This window comes from Zootoca vivipara, chromosome Z1, assembly GCF_965207765.1.
Source record: "Zootoca vivipara chromosome Z1, rZooViv2.hap1.1, whole genome shotgun sequence".
Lineage (NCBI taxonomy): Eukaryota > Metazoa > Chordata > Lepidosauria > Squamata > Lacertidae > Zootoca > Zootoca vivipara.
The window spans coordinates 32,493,221-32,519,375 of record NC_142583.1 but is presented as its reverse complement, the minus strand read 5'-3'; the positions used below and the strand labels follow the sequence as shown (position 1 = coordinate 32,519,375).

The following is a 26,155-nucleotide window of genomic DNA, read 5'->3' as shown; positions in this document are numbered from 1 at the left end:
TATACGCGTAGTAGTGCTTTGAGACTTTGCCATGTATTTTTTCCCTTTGGCAACCCCCCAAATATGTCATCCAGTGGTTTCATAACTGTGGAGATGAGATAAGAACCTGAGCGAGACCATAATCCAATGGCCAGGGCACCCAAATGGAGTCCCTCAGCACTTCTTTCTTGAACTGCCTCTCTAAGAAGGATTGGGACCATTGGAAAACAGAGGCCCCAAGGCCTATCCCAACCAGCTGGCCTAGAAACATACCCTGGTTGGTGGCATCAAAAGCTGTAGAGTGGTCCAGCACAATGAATATGGCCTTGTTTCCCCTCTCCAGCTCCTGATGTAGATCATCCAGCAAGGAAACAAAAGCTGTCTCCATCCTATAATGAGCCAGATTGAAACAGAGTGAAATTATCCATATCATCCAGGAACAGCTGGAGCTGAATTGCTACCACACACTTAAGTACATTCAGCACCATCCACAGGGCAGTCCTAACACTGGTAAATTACTGTCTGTCAGAAGCCAGGGGGGGGGGAAGCTTTCCCCTATATTAAGAAATCAAAACCCCTCACTTCCACATGCTACAGAGATGTGCTTGCATAGGATAAGATAAGCTTATGTGTTAACTGGCATTTCTTTAACCCTTTTTCTTCTACAGTAATGAATTGTAATAGTCTAAAGTTTCTAGATTATACACACACACACACACACACAAATCAGTACACTGGCTTATTTTGCATTGTTTTCTCTGCTGACCATTAGGTCCAGCAGTGACCGACTCTGGGGTTGCGGCGCTCATCTCACTTTACTGGCCGAGGGAGCCAGCGTACAATAAATAGAGTTTCCAGGTCATGTGGCCAGCATGACAAAGCCACTTCTGGCGAACCAGAGCAGCGCACAGAAATACCGTTTACCTTCCCGTTGTAGCGGTACCTATTTATCTACTTGCACTTTGACGTACTTTTGAACTGCTAGGTTGGCAGGAGCTGGGACCGAGCAACGGGTCCCTACTAATTTTTCTCAACTACTTATGCTTTAAATACACTTTGAAATGCAAAATGCAATATTGTTGGCTTTCAGCCTTCTGCCTTAAATATATAGGAGTTTAATGTTCTGCCAAAGAGCAGCCTGACTCCCTCCCCTCAGAACTGTTACAACAACAACACAATCTGCCTTTTCACTTCCAGCCTAGATTACTGACTCAGCTAAAATAAATCCATGTATGTGACGGATATTTAAAACACATCAGTTGCTTGGGAAAGGTACCTGCTATTTTCAAAGATGCCAAAATAAATGTAATCTTTAAGCTCAAAGTATGAGAATGTTTGGAAATAACACTGTCATGGAAATGCCAGACAGTTGATATTTGCTGCCGAGTTCTGTATCTCTCCACCCCAACCTTTCATAATTCCACTGGGACAACAAAGCCTTGCTTGTAGGTTGCCTAGTGACAAAAGCAAATAATTGAATTGTCTGCCCCCCCAACCCCCTTGACAGCACATTCCTCTTTTCCATGTGTATTTGCTGAATATGTTTTCTGCAGTGAAAGCAGGGTCAGGGGAAAAAGCCTATCCTGCACAGAGCTTGCTTAACCTTACAGATTGTGAATCAGCCTGAAACACCAACACCTACAAACTTTCAGTGGAAATACTTGCAAAGTAGCTAAGGGCTTCAGGATTGAAGCAATAGTGCCCAGAATGCATAACAGATCAAGTAATACATTCATTTAAAGAGATGATAGATAGATTGATAGATAGATAGATAGATAGATAGATAGATAGATCGATAGATAGATAGATAGATAGATCGATAGATATTCAAACAAAGATTGAAGTTTATGCAGCCTTCTGGGCATACCGTTAATGATGCAACTGTGCTAATAGGCTAGCATGCTAAATTTTAATGTGCAAGGTTTCTCTTTTAACTAAAAAGAAAAGTTATTTAGCATGGCACATCCAAAGTAGTACACTAGTAGATATGTAATTACCAGACATATTAATAAATCAGCAAGACATGGGCATTATTATCCCACCCTCTTCATCATCACACCCCATATAAAAACCCAGAAGCCTGCAATCAAAGATTTGGCAGGTACCGGTAACACCAAACCCATATGAGAACCTCAGCATTCCTTGCTCAATTTGCTCTCCTCTGTAGCCATTTTTTATCCTACTTCTTCTGTTTCTTCTCCCTATGATCTTACACTTTGGCAGCATTTGCGCAGGATCACAGCAACTGAGTTGATGGCAGCCAGCAATTCTTCACTCTAAAGCAACTCATTTAATAGCACCAGAAGCCCTTGTGATTGAACAACCCTCTGTGACAGAGAGAAAGCTGAGCCAATCACTGTGAGAAGCTTAGCCTCCTCTGCAAATACTACCATAATGAAATCACTTTTGTGCATTACATTTCACTATCAGCCAGTACAAATGCCGAGGACTGAAGTCTCAGATGAAAGAACCAAGTTCTTTCAATTGCCACAATTTCTCATGTGCCTCATTACAATGCATTCACATTCTTTCCATCAATCTGGGGCTTTAACAGAAGTATGGGAAGCCAGGAAGTCCGTCTCATGAATGCCTGAGATTGCTGGGTTCAGAATGCTGAAATTGTTTCTATTAAAATAAATCTTTCTACATTGATTTATTTGAGTGTAAAAAAGTCACTTTAAAAAGTGAACAGCTGTTAGGTTCATGGTACAGGCAACCACTCCATTTCCCCATGGTTACAATAAACCCTAGTCAAGCATGCTATGAGGTTTTCGGGAGGTTTGGCACCAAGAGGTTTGGCTGCAGAATGGAGAGACACTTTGCAGAATGAACCCTTATCCCACTTAGCCTGCACTAAACAAGATAAGTAGAAAATAAGTATTTCACTCCTCTTCCCAAGAATTTCACTGAAATAGTCTCTCCCTTTGCATAATTTTCAGATGCATTTTCTTTTCTTATTGATAGAGAATGGTTTGGGGGGAAATGGAAGGGATGGGGGGAGGCAGAGCACACATATTCACCACCCCAAATCACAACTTTGCTGATCTCCCTGACCCATCCCTGATTACATAATTGGTCCTAATTCATCTGGAATCTACTGTTGACTACAGACTCTAACTTTCCTACCAACTGGTGCACAAACTGTCTAAAAATAGCACTTCAAATACTCATTGTTGATGCTACCTTTGTGGTACATCAAGAATCAAGTTAGTTTTGGTGAGAATTTCTTGTATAAGTCTTCAAGAATCAGCAGTGCACACTGTCCCTTCAGTAAGTGCTACTCAAGGACTTTTGAATCATTTCTCTCTCCAGAGCCAATGCATTTGGGGGCTCAGTCACAAGCAAACTACAATGGCTCAGGAATATGAATCTTGAAGATAAGCTAAGAGATGAATGTGACTTTTTGTTTATGGGGAGTCGGGGCAAAATGTAGGAGAAACAGCAGTAAAGTTATTCTGTTAGCAATCACCATGCTCTTTTTTTCTGCATAAAATCATACTAAGTTCAGGCAGAATAAAGCATAATTATATACCTTCATCAGAGCATTCTGTTGCTACAGTCTGTTCCAAGCACATTGACCGACTTTTAAAGACACATACTATCCCTCTTTCTTCCTTCCTTTGCCTTATCTTCTAAGAAAAGTTGATTAATTGATATCTGTCTGTGTGTTTATATGTGTGTGTGTGTGTGTACAGAAGGAAATGAAGCAAGGAAAGAGGCTACACAGATCACGCGTAACCCTCTTATTGCCAAATCCTCAAAAATGTGCAAGTTCACAGCACTGATTAAGAAGATACTGTTAAGATTTGGCTGGAGTATCCTAAATAGCACAACGTAGTAATGGAATAACAGAATTCATTACATTCCTTGAGTGCTCCTAATTAGTGAACACCATGATTATCATGGCAGAAATAGCACTTGAAGAGTTTCTCAAGCGTTAGCTCTTCAAGAATGTTCCTGTAACAGAATGAGTGAGTCATCACATGCCAGCAGTGAAGAGTGGGCCGTATAATTCCCTAATGGTGATGCCAGAAGATTTTGTGGGGGCAGAACTTGGACTTTCGAAGTTTCATACTTTACAGTTGTTTCAGTAGTATTCTGTGCCCCTTTGTTTGAAGTACAGTATATAGAAAATTGCCCTAAACCTTCAGTATGAAGCGGGCAAGAAATTCCAATAAACATGCAATGTCAAAGGTACTTGCCTAACTTGCAACATCTTAGAGCAATAATGTTAGGAGTCAGCAGGCACGTAACTTCTTTTAGATGGAAAAGAGGAATAAGTAAATAAATACCCACCTTTTTACACACAATCATGGGAAGTTGGCTTATTTTAAGTTAGAACATCCACCCATCTGGTTTACACTGACTGCAACAGCTATTAGGAACATTCCCAAGGATACCTGGCAGAAATGCTGAGGTCTTTCTGTGATGCAAAGCAGATTTTCGACCACTGATCTTATAAGAACACAATAAGATCCCAGCTGCATCAGAGCAAATGTCCATCATACTTTTTCAACAGCGGCCAGCCAGATGTTTCTACAATACACACATGTATGTCATGAGGGCCAAAATCCCCACCCGCTGCATGCCTCACCCAACTGGTGTTAAGTGGAAGGGTATTTTATTTTATTTTTAAGTTATTACAACCAGGGCCCAGAATGGGTAGAAACCATGTGTTCACTTAGACAAGAGTAGGAGGTGGTGGTGGTGGTGATGTTTAGCTGCCATATTCAAGAGGACATTGCAATTTAAAATGCATCCATATGGTTTCCAACAGTGTCGCTCTGCTAACAGAAGGCATCCATCAGTGAAACAGGGAGGGAGGCATTTCCCAGCAATTCTCTCTACCCACTACAGTCCCAGGTCCCTCCCCACATCTACCTCAGAGGGTTTAGAGACCATCTGGGGCTGTAGAAGGACAGGAATTGCTGAAAATGCTCTCCCTCCTTGTTTCACTGACAGGTGCCTTCTGCCAATAGGCTGACACCATTGGATACCACCCAGTGAGAAAGCACCATTCTGAATGAACTCAAAGTCAAGGCTCAGTTCTTTATGGGGTGCTAATTATGACAAGGTAATCAGATTCTTACAGCCAGCTCAGTCAATGCCATCAAGGTCTACATATTAAAAAGTGCTATCTGATTCATTTTGATATGAACGAAATGGCTGTCTGAACATGAGTCAGTTGAAAAGGACTGAAGAATCTTTCTGCTACAGGTCCTGTTTGCAAAAATTATGAACACCTGGCAGATGTATATTCTTTTGGGACTGACACAATTGTAAATTGCATGTATAACAAACAGAGGTGGGGGGCTGGAGAAGAATTTGGGCCTATTAAAAAAACTAATATAATCACCCAAACTCAGGTAACACTTAACTATTATGCAGGCAGAAAGATTGGCCAAAACCTTCACTGTGAGGAAAGAGTTTTGATGAGATGACCAAAGCAGAGTGTACGCAACTCCTGGAAGCCAGTGATCACAAATGAAAGCCTTGAGCACCTACTATGGTGAAGGAAGAAGACAGGCTGTCGTTTCTGTCATTTTGTCAGAAGATGCAAGCACCTGTTAGCTCTTGCCTATCCTGAATCCGATTGCCACCAAATCTTATTTCAGCTATTCAGTCAGCAGCAGGAGCAAAGTCGTGCTTCAACCTCCCTTCTTAGTTCTCTGTGTGTGAGTGTGTGTGTGTTTGAATCTGCTGCAGTTCTATTTATGTGTTTTCCCCCCTCCCCTCCTCCAAAACTAAAAAGGGATGTATCGCTCTCTGGAAGGAAGGCTAATGACAGCAGATGTGTCAGGAAAGAGGCAACGGCTTAGAACAGCTAGGGAGCTTCGGGGAATGATGAAGAGGCTGGAAGAGAAGAAGAAAATAATTGAAAGGAAGTTCGGATGGGGGCCAAAGAATGATTACAAATAACAAGTACATGAAGGAACAGCTGAAGCAAAACGGAAAAGACATCTTTATAATCTATATAATAATAGGATTTGGTATCACTTTAATAGTCTTATGTACAAATTTTAATTTCACTGTAATTAACTTTTATTTAATTGCCCAGAATAGGAGAATAATAAGCTTCAGAAAATGATCTTTAGTAATATGACTCTAAATGTACATTGGAAACCATATCCAAGCCTGATGAAATCCAACAAACTTTGATTTCACTAATTTGCTAGATTCAAGTGTTCTGTTCTAACTTGATTATGGATAAGGACTTTAATTTCTAAATAAAGATTCAGTTTGGACTTTACTGGCTGTGAAGCACCATTAAGTCTTTATTTAGATTTGACATGTTTGCCTTTTCATGTAATAATATTTACGTGTCATAGGAGTTTGATATTCCATGCTCCCACACAGAAAACAACTTGAAAATAGACAGGGGTTGATGATATGCTTGAAACTTTTTATTACTATTTATGCCACCTTATGGTCAAAGCTGAGTGCAGATACATCCCCAAGTGTCTTGCTGAGAACCCAGTTCCTCCCGCACTCTTGTGTAGCAATGCAATTGCAGTGGCCTTTGGGAGAACATCTCTCACAGGCCAGTGGCCAATGTTGTCCCAGCATTCTACTGATCAGTGTGATAGAACTGCAGAGGAATGGGAAGCAGAAATAATAAAAAAGATCCTCTTCTTACACCTTATGCCTCTGCTCATGCCAATGCGCCAATTACAAAAGAAAGGAAGAGAGGAGGAAGTGTGTTTCAGAGGACAGGTACTGGCAAAAATTACTTCTGTTGATGGATAATTTTTGTTTTTCTTTCTAATAAGATTTTATTAAAGCTTCTATTAAAGCTCTTAATACAGAAAGTGGTGGACCCTCCAAGCTTTCACCTGGAAGATTTCCTTTCTTCTCCCGGTCTCTCACCCTGGGACAGGGGCAACAAGATGGCGGCACAAATCAGGTGCTCCCCATTGCACCCTGCCGACAGCAGGGGCTGGAGAGCACAGAGAGTAAGGTTCGCCCTCCATATGCAGCCCTGCCTGGCACATGAGCACTCGCCCGTCGGTGGCAGGGGATGGGGAATGTGGAGGGTGATATTCACCCTCTGTGCATCCCACCCTCTTCCAGCATGCCAGCGCTCACCCTTTGGCAGGGGGTAATGGGACCTCCTCAATATTGGGGGGATCACTCCCCTGCCCATAAATATTGGCCTTTCTTGCCGCTCACTTACGGTTTTTCCACCAACCATCTGCCACCTTCATGTTTGTGTAAGTGGGTGGATAATTTTTCTGTGCCCCTTGGCTTAGCCAGTACCCAAGAGCTTGCTCATCTCTGGAAATGAGATTTCATCTGCTGTCAGATTGACCGAGCTTTTTACTTCTGGCAGGTGGGCCTGGAAGTCCTCAGTGTGGTACCCAGTGCCTATGCCAAACCTCTGACACCTGTAATTAATAAAGTTGTGGCCTTATTGGATCCCGATACAAATGGCACACAAATGCCATTGCCAAGTGGTGACAGCTGCATGTTGCATTATTGCGTGTTAGCATGTGCCGAGTGCTGTGCATCAAATCTTGTCAACAACAACAGCTGTGTGCAGCTGCGTGCCGCTGTCAGATACCAACAAATGCTGGCACCTGCATGCCATATTCCATCAGGTGCAGACTGTTCTTGAGTATCCATTCAGATACTGTCAAATGTAAAATTTATTTTACATTTTTTACATATGGATATAGAGCAGCAAATATTTGCCTGTATTCCTGCAACTCGAAAATATCTTGCAGCAAGCTTTTCAGAGAATATTTCAGATATAGCTAATTTTTGTCAAGTCCCAATATATCTGCCCACAATTCGCACACCTTTTATCTTGAATGACAAACAGTACTTGAATTTTTATATGCAGCCTATGCATACAAGCCATCCCCTACAACCCTAGCAAAAGTCAGCATCAAATAAACTATTCAGCTGAGTGTTTCTCATGCAAAGCATTCACTAGATGACAGTCTTGTACCAGAGAAGATATTCTTACAAGCACTGAATGTCAAGAGTGTAGTTGTATGTCAAGAGAGGTGATTGTTATCTTTTTTCTTTATTTTAGTTTAGTATATAACAATAACTTTGCATGTAAAATAAATCAAAGGTTTAATGTTGCTTTTATTTAAAACAAGAAAACATCCAGTTACTGCATATTAAATGGAAACAGTTAACTCTCTACGATGAAGCAATAATGCATGTTGAGTTTCTAGGAATGTAATCCTAATCACACTTACAAGTAAGAATGAACACAATGGGGTGCACTTTGTGCTATATTTTTTATCCCTGCTTATTAAGGCACAATAGCTCACAACTGGATTAAAGAATAAGCCGTCAAGAGCAATACTGGATTGCAAAATCTTAATATGAGGTCTCAAGTTGGAGGCAAAGGTCAGTCTGCAGAGTACAGTGCAAAGGATTGCATCTCAGGCTGAAAGATATATGGATTGCCCAGACAACTATATGTTTTGAGCAACAGGACAGTTTCCCCTGATAACCACCACCAACAGTGCAATGCCCTAGCCCAGATCCAGCTTGATAATTAGAAAAGGTAATGGGGAGCCTCACTGCTGGAGAGGGGGAAAGCCAGAATGCTCTGTGTTCTTAATTACAACCGCTGCTCTTCAACCTATACAAATCAATGAAGTGGCAAAATTAACTAGGCAGGTTCTCAAGAAGCATCTGTTCTAGTCAATTTCACTTCTAAGAAAAGCAGCTCTGGTTTTCTCTCCTTTTGCAGGGCTACAGAAACAAACGGGAGAGCATATATAGGATTGCAGCCATGCAGCCAGATCCTATGTTTAGGCCACATGAGGTCACAGTGATTATTCAAAAGTACATCCCACTAACTTCAACAAGATTTACTTCAATGTCAGGCTGCACAGGATTGTGTCTATACAACCCAATTCTATCTACGCAGAAGCAAATCCTGTTATATTCAATGGAATCTACTTTGGATCTGGGGTAATTGTGCAATGGATTGCAACAGAAAGCTGCAGACTCACCTGGGAGGCATGTGCCAGTCAACTGATTGAAATTTGCTTCTAGACATTTAAGAAAAGCTCTGCTGGATCAAATCAAGGCCTGTCTAGTCCAGCTTTCTGATCTCACAGTGACCAACAAGATGCCTACAGGAAGCTCAGTCGAGGCATACTGTTTCTTATACCGAAGGTAAGATCATCATCAAGATCGTCACTGACAGCCTTATCCTCTACCCTCTGGAAAGGGTAGGATTGGGTGTTGGTGGTTTACAAGTTTTTCCAATACACAACCAAGAAAACAAAGTTCATGCAGATGTTTGCTATGAACAGCAGGAGCTCTTGAATATCACCTCCTACTGTATGCAGACTTGATTCTCCCCACTTTAACAAAGAAGACATGAGGAATGTTTGTGCCTCCCAGCCATATGCTGCAATGGAGACTTCATTCTTGTATCTAGAGAATATGCCTTATTCTGTCCATTATGCTTTTAAATATCCCCCATCTCGTTTTTATCCCCAAAGGTTTGTGTTGCCAGAAGGAACCCAAATGTTTCATAGTTTGCCTCTCTTAAGTTAACATGTTTTTACATTTCCACTCGGCAGTATTAACAAAATATTGCCAGATGGGAGAAGATGGTTGCTGCAGTATGTTCTAATTATGTCCTATGTACCATTCGCCAGCTTTGCCCTCAGCGATATCAGTGCCTGTTTAACATAATGCAAATGTCAGAGGGGCTTACTCAAGAATCAGATTGTGCAACCAGAGAATTGGCCACTTTTTGTGTGCCAACAGAGGGAGGGTGCTGCAACACACAAAAGCTATCAGATCTTCTATTTTCCAAGCAGGGAAGGAATAGATTATATTGTGGATAAATGAAGAATATAAGCATAAATAAAATTAAACGAGCATTATATTTGCAAGTAAAGACACAGAATCCTAGATTTATAGAGGTGTGCATGGGGAGTTAGAGGAGGGGCAGTAGTGTGGAGAACACATTGTGCTCCTTCTGGGGTAGTTTGTTGTCCTTTGGTCCACACCTTGCACTCTATGCCTCCTAGAAGCTGTCAGCATCTGACAGCAGCCACAACCTGGGAAATAGCTTTGAATAGCTAGCTAAACCAAGTGAGGGTAGTTGATGGTCTCAAACACTCAGTGCATTAGTGATATCCCCTGCATGTGAAGACAGACTCTGGTGGATTTAGCAGACAAGACCAATCCTGCCCAACCAGGATTAACAGTGAGATGCACTGGCCATTTGTGCCACTGAGCTGACCCGATGTAGAGACAAATATATAGGGAGGAATGTTATGCTTGAATTGTCAGTTGGAATTCTTATTCAGGAATGCTTATTCAGATCAGAATTCCCCCCCCCCAAAAAATGAAAGGGTTACCGCTAATAAACACCAGGTGGATGAGTAGTTTTATTTATGTTCTGGAACTGATAAGCACCCATTCTGGGCTTTCTGCTACTGTGCTCAGACTAACTCCCAGCATGGAGGCAGCTGCTGTTTCAGGCTGCATTCCAATTCAGTAGCTCTTCCATCTCAACTTTACTTTGGGGAACAAAGACTTGTAAAAAGCTTTCCAAGACTTGTGGTGCAAAAGGAAGAAGAAGAAGAAGAAGAAGAAGAAGAAGAAGAAGAAGAAGAAGAAGAAGAAGAAGAAGAAGAAGAAGAAGAAGAAGAAGAAGAAGAATGTAGCATATATCTCCTATGTGCAATGTCACCATTAGGAGGAAGTGATGTGATTCATATTGTGCCTCTAGTTCCCGGGGCGTGTGTTCTAATTACAAGCACATCAGGCATGTCCTCTGAAGTCTCGGATAATTTTCTAGAGCGTGAGATTTGCTGCGGGAACATAGGAATCTACCTTACACAGAGTTAGGTCGTTGGCCCAGCTAGCTCAATGTTGTCTACAATAACTGGCAATAGCTCTTCAGGGCATCAGAAAATATTATTTCCTTGCCTTACCAAGATACACGTGGTATTTATCCTGTGGTCTTTTTCCGGCAAAGCATATGCTATACCACTGAGATTTAGCCCTTCCTCATAAAAGTCCCTAATGTGCAGGCCTTACTTATTCCATTAGCCCAGCAAAGCATTGTATCTGTCATTTCAATTTATGTAGAACTGCTCAGAAATTCTAAATGTTGAGCAATCATGCCATTTGGCTACAGATGCTGGTGATGGTTGTCTCCCCTTCAAGCAGGCTGTATGTGGATTTGTGGCATGGCTGGGCTATTAAAGATAACCTCCAATTACTTCAAGATTTTACTGATAGTGCAGTACATGTACTGTATTTTGCATTTTACCAATTTTCTGCCCCACCCGTTCTCTCTTGTTGCTGTGGTTTGCCATCTGTTGTGTTTCACTGATGGTTCTGCACTTCTTTGGAGTCAGCCTTTCTATTGACTACAAAGGCAGAAGCACATTAGCTTAGTCATTTCTAGAGAAGGATGGATCAACACTTGAGCCAGCTGGAGACAGTGCGAGGGAATCACAGAGCAGCTAAGTTAGAAATATCTGGTGATGACACCTTGAAAAGCTTCCATCTTGGGCCATGTTTGTGGCTTCACATTCACACCATATGTTTAAAGCACTGTGCGTACCACTTTAAACAGCTGAGGCTCCCTCAAAGAATTTCAGAAACTGTGGGTTCATTAAGCGTGCTGAAAGCAGGGCCAGCCCTAAGGCAAGGCTGGGTGGCACAATGTGCCAGGGCGCCGGGCTGCCAGGGGGCGCCACGCTGCAGCGCCCGCCAGACAGCCGGGCTGCGCCTGCACCTCCCCGCATCAGCTTGCTGCCCTTGCCCACCTCCGCCATACTGAGCGGCGCCCATCGGAGTGCTGCCTGCCCGGGGGGCCCTCAGGGCATGGCGGTGGGAGCTGCCAAAGCGCCAAGGCCTACCACGACGTGCACGCGCTTCGCCAAACCCTTGCAGCGCGTGAGGGCTGCCAGGAGGTGGCCGGCTGCTGAGGGCGAGCCCCGGAGCCTCCGCCTCTTCCCCGCTATAAAAAGGTGAAACGAGGTGTGTGTGTGTGTGTGTGTGTGTGTGTGTGTGTGTGCGCCGGAGGGATCTTTGAATGGGGGGGGGTGCCGGAGGGATTTTTGAACCACGGTGCCAGGGCGCCAGATATCCTTGAGACGGCCCTGGCTGAAAGGTCCCTAGGAGGCCTCTATTCCCCTCACAGATCTAGAATTTCCAGAGTTCCCTAGGAAGGGGGATTGGTTGCCAAACCACTCAGGGAACTGTTGCTCTGGGAGATGCTTTCTCAGCATCTTAATTTCCAGAATTCTTTGACAGAAGCCATCTTCTGTATAGGGAGATGCAACCAGTTGGGTCGCTCTGGGCATGGAGCCTAGGGGGCCACTGCAGGGGACTTCCCAACAATTATTTAGAATGGATTGCAAGATGTGGAGGGGCACCAAATTTTAGTGTTGTGCAGGACACTGCTGAAATTTGAGACCCCTGAAGCCATAACTCTTTAAAGTGGTATTATATTGCTTTCAGTGTATGGTGTAAATGTTGCCTTGGTGAAATGTTATTTGTTAAAGTTCAATTAGAAAGGTCAGGTCAGGTAACAAGAGCACTAATCTTAATGCATATATGAAAGATGTCCTGGACTGTTCTTTGCTAGCATTCTTTTTTGCAACTTCGGGTTTTGACCATACAGCAGTAACACCTTTGTGTTGCTGGTTCCTGAAATGTCATTGTTGCCATTTAACATGAGGCAATCTAGGTCCCATGACCTGTCTCTACAAGTCTAATGCTTTGGGCTCAGCTTGTAAACTCTGAATTTCTCATCACTACAAAGTGACAATATTGACCTTAGGATAACTTGTTGCACATCCTGCTTGTTAGGCCAGCTACTCAGTTAACAAAATGTGGCCCTTAGCACACAAAGTTATCAGTGGTACCTAACAACTTTCCCTAGATCCTTAGCCCAAAGGCAATGATTGGCACAGATGCTTCATATTGTGAGTCAGGGCCTGTGAAAAGTGCTGCTGACAAAGGATGCTCAATGCAACCTACTCACAGACGACTGTTTAACACAGAGAAAGCTTTCCTGATACCCTGTAAACAGTGATGGTGGAAGGGTTTGTGACTAAGGAAAGCTAATGTGTTCTTCCTTTCCAAGTAAGATTTGTTGAAGAGCTCCATCATGAAAAACGGTAAGAGAGAGCCATGGTGAGCTCTCTCTCTCTCTGTGTGTGTGTGTGTGTGTGTGCGCGCGCGCGCACGCGTTGGGGAAAAGAGAATCTTCCAAAGGGTGAATCAACAGTAAGGAACAGGTCCTATGGAAATGTCAAAGTTCTAATCTTTTTCACTCATGCTTTAATCTGTACTGACAGCATTCACTTCGTGTTTCGTTCCCTGACACTGAAGTGTCACACACTATAAGGCACTGATTAACATCTTAGTAATGCTACAGAGAGCTCAGTACCTCTCCAGTTACCTTGCACTTAACACCCATGCAGAGACAGGCTGGAAATAAAATAAGCACATGACTGCACCTACATGCATGATTATAACATGGTAAAAGCACACTGTCGTATATTTTCATACTCTGTGTGAGAGGGTGGGTGGGTGGGTTCCTTATCACATGGATCACCTATGAGTGTATGTCTATGAGTGTATGTCTGTAGGTGTCACTTTTCAGACTTCCTGCTGTTCACACAGACGTCGATGCATTGGCTCTGAGGGTGTGGCCAGCCACCCTGGTACTACTGCTGCCTCCATATGCTTAGCCTAAATGCAAATGAATGCAAGAGCTTAAAAAGAGCACTGCTGGATCAGGCCAAGGCCCATCTAGTCTAGCATCCTGTACTCACAGAAGCTAGCCAGGTACCCCACAAGCAGGGCATAAGTACAATAGCAGCATCCTGCTCATGATCCTCAACAACTTCCTCTGAAGAAGTGTGCATGCACACGAAAGCTCATACCAAAATAAAAACTTAGTTGGTCTTTAAGGTGCTACTGAAGGAATTTTTTTTATTTAACTTCCTCAAAGGCATCCTTAAACACGTATTGCTTTTTGGCCAGCAATGTACTGGAATCCCTCTATTAATTTGGAAAAAAACAGAGATTTGGTCAGACAGATGCTCATGACATTCATTTCTGGGGCTCATTATTCTTTATAACAATTGCACATTTTTCTTCTCTGTAAGCCAATGTAAGAACCTTGTCTTTACACTTTAAAAAGTCAGCCCTCCAGAGGATCCAATTAAAAATTCCTCCTTGTGTTGTATTGGGTACAATACTTTGGTACCCTCTCAGTGAAATGGGCAGCAAAAGGAAACAATTATTCAATGGTACTTTTTGAGGCTAGAAGACATAAACTTTCATGGACCAGCTGCCACTGGCTGTATACCAGTTGTTGAGAATCCTAAATGGGGCAAGTGCTGTAGGCAACCAGGATATTCAGGCCCACAGACAGTTTTTCACATACTGCAAATGCAATATGTGGCTGCCTCTTGGGATAGGCTTGCCTGCAGGCAGGTTACAATTCATGCTCTCATATTACATGTAGGCTCTGCAAACTGAGTTCTCATTTGAACCATCCTACTTTTTGTAATAGCCTTTTAAATTTGCTACAGTGCTTTAGTCTTTTATCTTTACAATAACCCTGTAAAGTAGAATGTTGTGCAATTTTAGCAAAGCAACAAAAGGAACAATACGACACTTAGGGACAATACATATATATGGCATAAGCTACAGTTCACTTCATCAGATGAATCATTCTTGGTAACACATGAAAGTTTATGTAAGATTGTTTCCATCTCCAAAGCAGACCTGAAGCCATCCTCTCTCTCAACCTTTTTTTGGGGGGGGGGGTGTAGACTGTCTGCCTGGAATGGCAAAATGAGGCAACTTGGGAAGCACTTGGGAAGCAAGAGCCCAGCCTTTGACTTGGGGAGCTACAGCTTCCACAGGCCTGCTGCATAAATGTTTATCATTGTCATGATTTCATGATTATAATAAATGGAATTATACATCACATAAATGTTATGCCAAAACTAATAAACATCTCAGACAAACAACTTTGCAGGGTTGCTCAACTCAGTGTATGAATCACGGTCTAATGGTATTATGTATGCATAGATGCCTGAGAAATCCTGAATCATCAGTAACTATCTTCCGTTCAGGCACATTTCTGCTGTGCATTTCTGTGGGTTGTAAACCACCCTGTATACCAAAGTGCATGAAATAAAATAAGATGGCACACAAATTAAAGGGAAAATGAGCACTCACACTTTACATTGTGGGTGCTCTTTGCGGGATCGTGCGTGGTGCTACAGTTCCCAGGGAGCTTACTGGCAAACAGGGGCTGGCTTGCCTCTCAGTGTTAATTTTTGGAGGTTGACGACCAGGCTCAGTAATCAAGTTTCTTGCTGGGAGGTGGGGCCAGCCCCAGTATAAATAGGGGGTGGAACAGACAATAGCCAGGCAGTCGGCTCTGGAGATTCACCCTTCCTACCCTCCCTTTCTTTAATGTTTCTTGTTTGCAGGTTAACTTTTTCTTCCTGTTTAGTGGGCGCTGCTACAGTATTTGACTGTTTACTGTTGAAGGACCGGGAAGAAATTTTCCTGCATTGCCAGGTTTTGTCTTCCCCGTAGCAATTTGTCACAACTTTGGCGGTTATGGCCTTGGGTGGAATCCTTTAGTCTTTCTTTCCCTGCAGGGGGGAGGGGCGTGAAGTGGTGACTCACCCCCCTGCCGTGTTGATTCCAGGGTCCCCCTCTTAAAGGGGTTATATACAGGGTGAGTCTTTTAAAAGAGGTCCCATGGAACATGTGTACTCTGCATCCACAGGGCCTCTTTTAAAGGACTCACCCTGTATATGGGTGTCACTGACCATACACTGAAAGGTCGTCAGTGCACTACCCTGCGTGCGGGGATATGGGCTTGGCTGCCTGCTACACTTACATCTCACAGAGCACCCCCATATCCCATTTACCCTGATGAGCCCCAGTTCCCCCTGGCTGGGGGGGGGGCTGGGAGGGATACACGCCCAAGGCCTAAGCCAAGGTCTTCCTACATTCGGAAGTTTAATAAAGTTGTGGCCTAATTTTAATTCCCTATAACGTCAGAGTCTTTATTCCTTCCTTATGATCCCTGGGGGCTGGGGCTGTTGCCGCCTGGTCACGCAATGAAAATGCAGGTAGGGGCAGACTTCGGCAATCTTTTGTAATATGGCACCCTGTGCATAGCCAAAATTTGATGCTCCCAAATGGATCTTTTCAATTAGGAATCTTCTCAATTTTGTACCCCCTCAGTTTGGCACCCTGTGAGGAGTAACTGCCCACCCCACTCTAATTTCAGCACAGATGCAGGTGTGAAACAGATTACCCAACTACTGAGAATGGAAATGCTGCTGGAGAGGTGAATACCCAAAGGGCTGTTAGAGGAGAGCAATGCATCTGAAAGGGTGACAGAGACCAGCCCTCTATTTGAATATGCCTTCTGAAGAACTGTCTGGTCCAAGTCTAGTTTAAAGAAAAATAACCATCAGAAAACAGAGGGGCCATAAACTTCCCCATCAGCAGTTGGCAACAAAACAAGTGTCCCTTGGTTATTCCCCTCCCCCCCCAACAATGCTACTTAAATTACAGTGTTTCTCTCCAAATGTTCACCTATGCATATTAGCATAGGCACACTGTATGCCAGGCATCCCCAAACTTTGGCCCTCCAGATGTTTTGGACTACAATTCCCACCATCCCTGACCACTGGTCCTGTTAGCTAGGGATCATGGGAGTTGTAGGCCAAAACATCTGGAGGGCCGCAGTTTGGGGGTGCCTGCTGTGTGCAAATCTGGCTTCATTTTTGATGAGGCATATCCTCTTTTTTGGCAATCTGTAAGCAGCCCCTCTACTTGGCTCTTTTAAAAAAATCACACTGACAATTCCAGATAGACCAAATGTATGTATTTCAGGCAAGGATATAATTTCAGATTTCTGGATACGGAGAGCAAAGAGATTTTAGAGAGTGGACAACATTTTCAAACCCACATGATCTTCCTAAATGGTGCCACCCCTTGCATTTAGGAAACTGATGTGGCAAGAAGATAATTAAGTATTTTAAAATGATAGAAATATAACTGCCTCCTTATCCCTGATTATTGCACACACTCTTGCATGGAGATAATTCCCTTTCATAAAAAAAATAATAATGATCCCTTGCCTTAACTGGCCAACCAGGACAAAAGTCAAGACTGCAAGAGGATGTGGGACATATCCCCAAGGACTATATCACCATTAGAGCAGATACAGACTGAAAACAATCCAGACAACTGTAACAAGGGAAAGCGGATGACACCTCAAGCATATAGACTCTTTTCTTAACTGTGACAACCATCACAACAGATCTGAGGAATTTTATCCTCTGAGTCTCTCAAAATACTGTCACAGTGAATCAAAGATGGTTCAGTCTCTGAGCAGGGATGAACTGGAATTCAACATTTCATTCTTTATCCAAATTAGTTGCACTTGAGAACACAGTGCAGACACAATAAAGGTGGAGAAAAGGCTGGGAGTCTCATCACATCACACGACATCGGTGGACTGTCCCCTGAGTCCGCTAGATGTTATCGCGGGAGACTGTTGCCTCAGAAGAGCGAGGAACATTCTCAGGGATGACTCACACCCTGGCCAGCATCTTTTTAATCTCCTGCCCTCCGGCAGGTGATATAAAAGAATGATAAGCCACACCAGCAGGTTAAGGAACAGTTTCTACCCATGGTCCGTGAGGCTGCTGAATGGAAGACAGCAAGATTACAGCTGACGTTTGGGGTTGGTGGTCATACAACAGCACACAGAGTGTAACAAGGACTGAGAGATTAGGGGGGCTTGTTTAATCTCACTGTAAACAAGTGGTACAGTGACAATAAAGTATTTCTACATTACAGTTCACACTGGTCTAAGGCAGGCATCCCCAACCTGCGGCCCTCCAGATGTTTTGGCCTACAACTCCCATGATCCCTAGCTAACAGGACCAGTGGTCAGGGATGATGGGAATTGTAGTCCAAAACATCTGGAGGGCCGAAGTTTGGGGGTGCCTGGTCTAAGGTGTCTTCAGTCCATTTGCTGCCCAGGTGATCTTTGCATTTCCTGATTACACACCAAAAGTTTTGAATTTTTTTGCCGAGGAAGAAATTAACATGGTTCTAAACTTCAAAAGCTAAAAGTCTCATGGTAACTGAAGAAACTACAGCAATGAGTTCTCTTCTCACATTCAATATGCATTAGCTCATGCTATTTCAGTCAAAGCACATTTAGCTTCCTTTGAGTGAATGATTGTTTCCTTGAGCTAATCCCCAGTGACAGGATCATAGCGTCAAAAATCACCTCCAGCAGTATGCACAGCTCAAAGTACCTGAATTGCTCAGTTCTTTTTGATCCTATACCTGCCAACTTGCTGGGGACCCATAAACAAGCCAAAGAGCAAAGGAATGTATTCCATTCGCAATAAATTAAAAAAATGAAATGAATGTTTGTGGATCAGCAAGAGAAATGATCAGAAAAGGAGACTTATAAAATTGTACAATTTGTGGTACATCATACATATTGAACGATAGCTGTTACAGCATTTTTAAAAAATGCTTTGGTATTGTGTAACCAACCAGGAAGATCATCACAATGGAATTGCATTAATGCCATGGCCAAAGTATTAGTTTTAGTTTTTCCCCTTAGAATCTGAGGTTAGAAAGTTAAAGCTATCAGTTGAGGGAAAGAACATGACATAATGCCAACATGAAGTCACCTATCCTCTCAACCTAGCATTTTAAGGTAGATGGAAAAAGCGGAATCCAGAATAATTGCATGTACAAATTTTTGTACATTTTAAAAGTGACAAAACTATTTTAAAAGCGTTGGTGTATTGTGTATTGCATTTGACAAATTGAGCTGAAAGCCAGGTATTGTCCATTATGTGTTGTGTGAGATTTGGAGTCTTTAAGACTTTCTTAGACCATGTAGGAAGACTGCATATTGTTGAAACGCATTTAGAATCCATATACATTTCCTCAAAGTGGTTATTTCATGGGATGGCTGTTCATTTCAAATGAAAGGATTGACGTATATTTGTCTTAAAGTAGCTATTAGGCCATCTGTCTTTCATTTTTGTGTGGTTATGAAACATGTTACATGAACTTGTGAACTTTATAGTTTTCTACTATATACAGGTGAAACTCAGAAAATTAGAATATCGTCAAAAAGTGCATTTATTTCAGCAATGCAACTTATTATTCTTTATTTTTCTTTTCATTTTTACAAATGCTTTCTTTTTGAAATTCCGCAGTAATAAAACAAATAGTTACAATCATACAAAAATAAACAAAAATAAAAATCGCTATTACATTTCATTAATTACATTCCATTTATAATTGACCCGCCTAATGACAAATAATTACAATTGCAACAAATAAAGGCTTGACATATCTTGCTTTGCATGTCATGCATCTATCTCATAGATTGGTTTCACCTTTTAACTTGCGTTACTGAAATAAATGCACTTTTCGACGACATTCTAATTTTCCGAGTTTCACCTGTATATACACACATATGTACACACATCCCAGCTTGCTGAGTGCTCTGTTGCAGCTTAGCTGTTGGGTGCAGTTTCCTTCTGTGCTTTCTTGAGTGTCAATCCCATCTCTATAATCAGCAACCCCAAGTGGAACTGCTGTGAACAGAAATTTCCTGCAGTTATTTGTGCCCTGGTTATATCCAGACTAGACTACAACAATGCATTCTGTGCGGGGCGGCCTTTGAAGATGGTTTTGGCTAGCAGGTTTTCATCTCAACTTCTGGGTCTGCCTAAACAAAAATGATTTAAGGAGACACTGAAATTAGTACAGCAAGGTTGCCTGTCTGGTGTCATTAGGCAGGGAGTTCCAAAATGAAGATGTTGCCACACTAAAAGATGGGTTTCTTACAAGTGTAAATGAGCATTATATGTAGTACATGTATGAAGCAATGAAATGGACAAATATGGGGTAAGGCAATCCTGAAAGTAAGAACAATCTCAAGTTGTTAAGGGCTTTATATGCTACTGGTAACCCATTGAACTTAGCGTGGGAGCAAACCGGCAACCAGTACAGACCTCTGAGCAGAGCTGTTACCGGTATATGCTGGCAAATTCTCACTCCTGTCAACATTCTCCCCTAATTGCAGCTTTTGCAACAAGGGCAAGGGAAGCCCCACATAGAGTGCATTGCAGCAGTCCAGTCTTGAAGTTACCAATGCCTGAAAAACTGTGGCCAAGCTCTCCTGGTCCAGGAACAGACATCGCTATTGCACCAGGTGCAGCTGATATAAGATGTGTCCACCCATTGGGCCTCCCCTGGCAATGCTGAATCCAGAAGCACCCCAAGGCTGCAAAGCTGCTCCATTCTTCCATTCTAAGAGTGTGGCCATTCTCATACATAAAATGGTTCTTTTTCAGTGCTACATGCAGTAATTGATCCAGATGGGAATTCTCTTATTTTGCTATCTCAAACATGATAATTTAGGGTTGCCATATTTCAAAAAGTGAAAATCCAGACAATCTAAAGTTGTTGAGGTTTTGCTCTTTTTTGTAAAGTTGTTGCAAAGTTGCTGAGCTGCTTTTTGTGTGTGTGTGCAAAATCTCATTTTTTGCAGTTTTTGAGCTATTTTTAAGGAAATTCAGCAAAATCTAGACTAGACATGGGTTGCCATATGTACGGATTTCGCTGGCCATTTCAGCAAAAAACACAGCAGTCAGAACCCCGGACACTGCTCCTGACTGCCGTGTTCCAGCTATGTCGGGAAATTCCAGACATATGGCAACCCTGTGAAAATTGCTATAGTGAATATTTTGTCTGCAATTCAACACTGACATGCTCCAATAGTGTGGAGAAAGGAAGGGGAAACAGGAGTCTGCAAGGCGTGAACTGAGAAGAGAACAAAGATGAACATGGCTGAGCTGCTTCCATATCTGCCTGGAGCGAGCACACACCTGAACCCCACGCAAATGACAGCAGCTGCCCTGTCCTAGAAAAAGGAGGCGTCAACCTCTAGAGACATATTCATTGCCTGCAGGGATTTATTCCCTGGGATTGCTTTTCCCCATGGAGAACAATTAATAGAAGCAACACTACACCTTCATGCCCTACTTACAGTGAACATCTTGATGAATACCATATATTGTGATGGGGTTCCTATAGGAATAGTTCTGGAGCTTCCAATTCTCATGCCTTAGGAGCCAAGAAAAGTAAGTTTATATTGGTGACAGGAAAATAGTTGTGTGGTTTTTTTGTTTTGTTTTTTCATTTGGTCATGTCATTTCAATATTTGAAGTTTTCAGTGCCTTCATAAATCTGCTCATTTAATGTCTTTCACAGGAAAAGCTGATATTCTCATTAAGACTTTCGGGGGGGGGGGACAGGCCACACACACAGGAGAATGATGTTATGGGTTGTGTGAATAGGGCTATTGGTGTGGATTACTAAATAAAGTCAAATATAAAATGCACATTTAAAACAGCATAATTAACAAAAGAATAAAATATTGCCATATTGGCTGTTGTTGTTGCCAATCCTGCCAGCAGTGGTTCATGGCAGGCAGTGGCTATAAAAAGCTCAGGTTTCATAACCTAGGTTTGCACTAAGAGGCAACCTAGATTATCTCTGGCCTCTTTAGCTTTTGTATCTGGAATCTATCAGGGCCCTGCTCTCCCAGACCAGGTAGGAAAAGGCCTGCAAGGCAGGGAGAAGGTCTTCCAGGACTCACAGCCAAGATGGCAAATTGATCATCCCTTACACCAGGGTTGGGGGGGGGTATGTTGGGGTCCACAGACTGCTGGACTCCTACCAGTTCTAGCGCACATTGGTCAGAGATTATGGGACTCGCAGTCGTACAACTTCTAAGAGACCACAAGTTCCCACCCTTGATCTACCCATTTCAAGACAAAGATCCATTAACCCAGCATGTGCTAGCAGATTGAAATATATTAGAAGGAACCGGTGGAACAGGCAAAGTGATGTTAAGGACTGCAAATGCACCATCTTGCATACTTCAAAGCTTTTATAATTGACTCAAGCATCATGTTGCTGCACTCTTCTTAGATTAGGTGCCTGAAAGAAATCAACAGCTCTTCCTACTATGGATCCACTGCTGATTCAATAAGCACATTGTACAGAAAATCCACTTACATTTTTTTTATAGCCTCCTATTGAAAAATCCATACACTAGAAAGAAAATCCTTTGAAGAGTAGGGTAATTGATGGAATTGCCCTCTGGAGCTTGTACTATGCAGGAACAGGTTTCTAAAGTAATTTTGAGGGAATCAAATAAGCCATCTCTTTTGCATTAATCTAACATTAGCGAGCATCCAATCTTACAATGAAATTAAAAAAGTGGGGGGGGAATTGGCTGAGACAAGTTTCCCTGTGCAAACTCTGTGCAGGCTGACTGAAAGAAGGCAATCTTCTTCAACAAAAGCACCCTATGATGTGGCAGCTGGTCCAATAAAGCCAGCTGACTTACCCATACCCATTCATCTTTCTTCAGTAAGGAAAAGCCCCATAGGGTCTAGTGATTGATAACTAAGAGATAACATGTGACGAATTAAATTGCTGTAAGTGAAGCCAAGCCAATTATGTCTTTGTGTCCTCTCTGTCTGCTTGGACAATTGCTTAAAAGGCAACAATGAAACATCTATTGTTTAGTTAAGCCACAAGGACACACTAGTCCAATTTACATAGAACGAAAACAGAAAAATCCAGGAGCTGTGTAATTCAGCATGTACAGGCACAGAAAATGAAATGGCACACGAAAAAGCAGTAGCAGCTGACACTGCAGGGTGGGTGGGACTGAATTGCTCTTTGGGATTCCCAACACTGGACATTGTTGCTGTTTACCGAGGGGGGAGGAATGGTGAGATATGGGGAGCTCACCATGCTACAGTGCATGGAAACAGGAGAATCAGATTGCCAGCACCACTCTGTGCCACACTTAGCTCCCCACATCTCCCCCTTCAGTAAGTGGCAGCAATGTGTTGGGACTTTGGATGAGCATCTGTTAAGCACTGCTGAAAAGCGATGGGAGGAAGAGTTGGAGCCAGCACTGAAACTGCTCTCTAGTTGTATGAAACTGTCAGTTTTGGTTTCTTGCTGTTTCCTAAATTTAGGTATCCACATTGCCACCGCACTTTGCAATTTCTTCAATAACAAAAGCTCCTCATGAAAAATCATCAGCACTTTAGTGTTAATTTCTCCAAAGGCACATCTTTGTACACATTTTTCCCCAATATAATGTACTTTTGATTGTGGGTGTATTTTATGCACACTTTCCTCCATTTTTTTGGTCGGAGAACTTCATCAAAAAAACGTGTGTAAGAATGGGTAAATGCTGAGTGATTGTTGTACTTTGGTTTCCGTATTGGTTTAAACAATGTGAACTAGGTACAGTATGTGCTCATTAAAAAAATGAACACATTTGTTTTCTTCCTCCTTCCCTAATTTTGTGCATGTGAACCACAAAAATGTAATCTACCATAATAAATATAGATTATACAGCAGATGGAGCCTAAGTCTTAGGAAGAACTACCTGACAGTAAGAGCTGTTCGGCAGTGGAATTTGCTACCAAGGAGTGTGGTGGAGTCTCCTTCTTTGGAGGTCTTTAAGCAGTGGCATATGTCAAGAATGCTTTGATGGTGTTTCCTGCTCGGCAGGGGGTTGGACTGGATGGCCCTCGTGGTCTCTTCCAACTCTATGATTCTATGATTCTTTGAGAACTATCCCAGTTGGAATGCAGTCAGAAAAAGTCAAGGACTCCTTTTGCCTGCCCATGAGCAGAGGGCAGAAAATCTACTGCAGATGAGCCAAGTTTTTGGAGTACATCTGAGATCCTTGTCACATGAAGCTTTGGGGTCAGAGCTTAATGTGCAATCTCTTTTTACTGTCAGGACTCAGCCTTGGAACAACTGAATCTGTAATAAAGAAGGGGGTGGCTTTGAATAATGGCAGAATTCCTTATCCTTCTACCACCACTTAACCTCATGGAGGACAGGGGCCTGTGCCTTTTTTATACTATTGTGCAGAAGAGAAAATATCTAGAAAGGCAGTTTTCCTCTGTGACAGGCTGCACTGCTAAATCGTGCTCATCCACACAACTATCAACAAACATAATCTGCTCAGGGTAACCAAGGGGCTGAGGGGATCTGGAAATTCAGCCCTATGAGAAAAAGTGGGAGGACTACCGTAAGTTGCTCTGAGTTATTTGGGGGGGGGTAACTAATAAGTTTAATATATAATAAATAATAATACATAATCATATCTAGCCTAGAGAAGAGATGATTAAGAGGTAATATAATAGCAATCCTCGAATATTTGAAGGGCTGTCACATAGGAGATGGAGCAAATTTGCTTTCTGCTGCTCCAGAGATTTCCTGTAAACACTAGGAAGAATTTCCTGAAGCTACAAGCAGTTCAACCGGGTGCCTCAAAAGATAGTACAGTCTCCTTTGCAGAAGTCTTTTAACCAAACACTGGATTAAATGTTAAAGCAGTGGATTTTCAGAACGGACAGGGAGTTAGAGTAAAAGAAATAATATGGTAGGTGGCCATCCTTTCAACATGTTTCTACAAAAATCCTTTCCTGCTTTGCATAAAATTAGGAGGAAAGACTTTCTGATCAAAAGATGCAATTTCCAGGCAGATTTAGCAACTTATTTTATAAATTAAGTAGAAGAACCTTGTTGGTCTTATACAGTTGTACCTTGTTTCTCAAACAGAATGCGTTCTGGGAGTCCATTTGACTTCCAGATCTGTTCAAAAACCAAGACATGGCTTCCGATTGGCTGTAGGAATGTCCTGCAGCCAATCGGAAGCCGCAGAAGCCATGCTGGATGTTCGGCTTCCGAAAATCATTCAAAAACCGGAACATTCACTTCTGGTTTTCGATCGTTCGGGAGCCAAAACGTATGAGTTCTAAGGCATTCAGTAACCAAGGTATGACTGTACTTAGTAATGCTGCCAAATCTCAAAATTAGTTCCAAGGAGAATCTTATATATTTGTAATTCTGAAATGTATGACATGTCCTTACTTTGATCCAATGAACTGCATTATTTTCATAATTCAAATAGAGATTAATTGCAAGTTTATTTATTTATTTATTTATTTATTAAGGACAGTCTGAATGTGTATTTAGAGGAAGGAGTCTTAAGTAAACCCCGTAAAATGAGGAGGTTCAAAACCTGAAACTACTAAATTTATTTTAAATGGCAAGAATAAGTAATAAAACAGAGACATGGGTGGCACTGTGGTTTAAACCACAGAGCCTAGGGCAGGCATCCCCAAACTGTGGCCCTCCAGATGTTTTGGCCTACAACTCCCATGATCCCTAGCTAACAGGACCGATGGTCGGGGAAGATGGGAGTTGTAGTCCAAAACATCTGGAGGGCCAAAGTTTGGGGATGCCTAGACTAGGGCTTGCCGATCAGAAGGTTGGCAGTTCGAATCCCTGTGATGGGGTGAGCTCCTGTTGCTTGGTAGCAAATGGCCCCGATCCCCTGGCGACTCACTCCCTTGCCTTGCCTGGAGGCGAGCACTCCTCCTGCGAGTACTCAGGTCCCTCCTTCTATCAGCCCTGAGTATCTGCAGCTCGGGAGACGCCGGTGGGTTACTGGACCCAGGAGCCGCCTCAACCCCAGTCGGCAGTGGGCCAGATGCTGGTAACGAACCGGCTGATGGCAACGAGGTATCCCCTGCATTGGACCCAAGGCAGGCTCAGGCCCCAGACTCAGCTCACCTGATGCTTGTTGCAGGGGAGGCTGAGCAGACTGAGGCTCCTCAGGATCAGGCCCCAAACTCGGTTCAGCCGATGTCCCAGGCAGAGGGTCCGGTGCAGGCTGTGATTCCTCCGGCTCCGAGTCTGAGTCCGAGTCCCAGGCCATCACATATTTGGCTGATCAAAACACATGGATCATCTTTTCTCTAAAGAAATGAGACACTGGCAGGCTGATAGGCATCATTATAAAGCAGAGAGCTTACTGACAGAAAATGCTCTCCATCAGAGGAGCACTGGGAAGGCTCTGCTGACATTGCTGTAGGGAACTGAGAAATGAAAGGATCAATAAGAAGAAAGAGGAACATTAAATGTTAATGGCATCAATAATTCATGCCTACCCAGTGTTTCATCCAGAAAACCACCAAAACAATTTACATGCTTTCTCTACAGAGATCACTCAGTCATTTCA

General features: G+C 42.7%; 1 long non-coding RNA gene across 4 annotated transcripts in view; it reads left to right on the top strand.

The window, feature by feature from the left end:
* LOC148687326 (uncharacterized) overlaps positions 1-26,155 on the top strand; it is a 109,917-nt gene that overhangs the window by 22,152 nt on the left and 61,610 nt on the right. The window contains exon 3 of one of the 4 annotated variants that reach the window (XR_015947555.1): positions 5,732-6,219. The exons of 2 other annotated variants lie outside the window; for them this stretch is intronic. This is a non-coding gene — a long non-coding RNA (uncharacterized LOC148687326). Of the gene's footprint in view, positions 1-5,367; positions 6,220-26,155 lie in introns of those variants that run through there. One more of the 4 variants, XR_015947558.1, reaches the window with a different exon arrangement.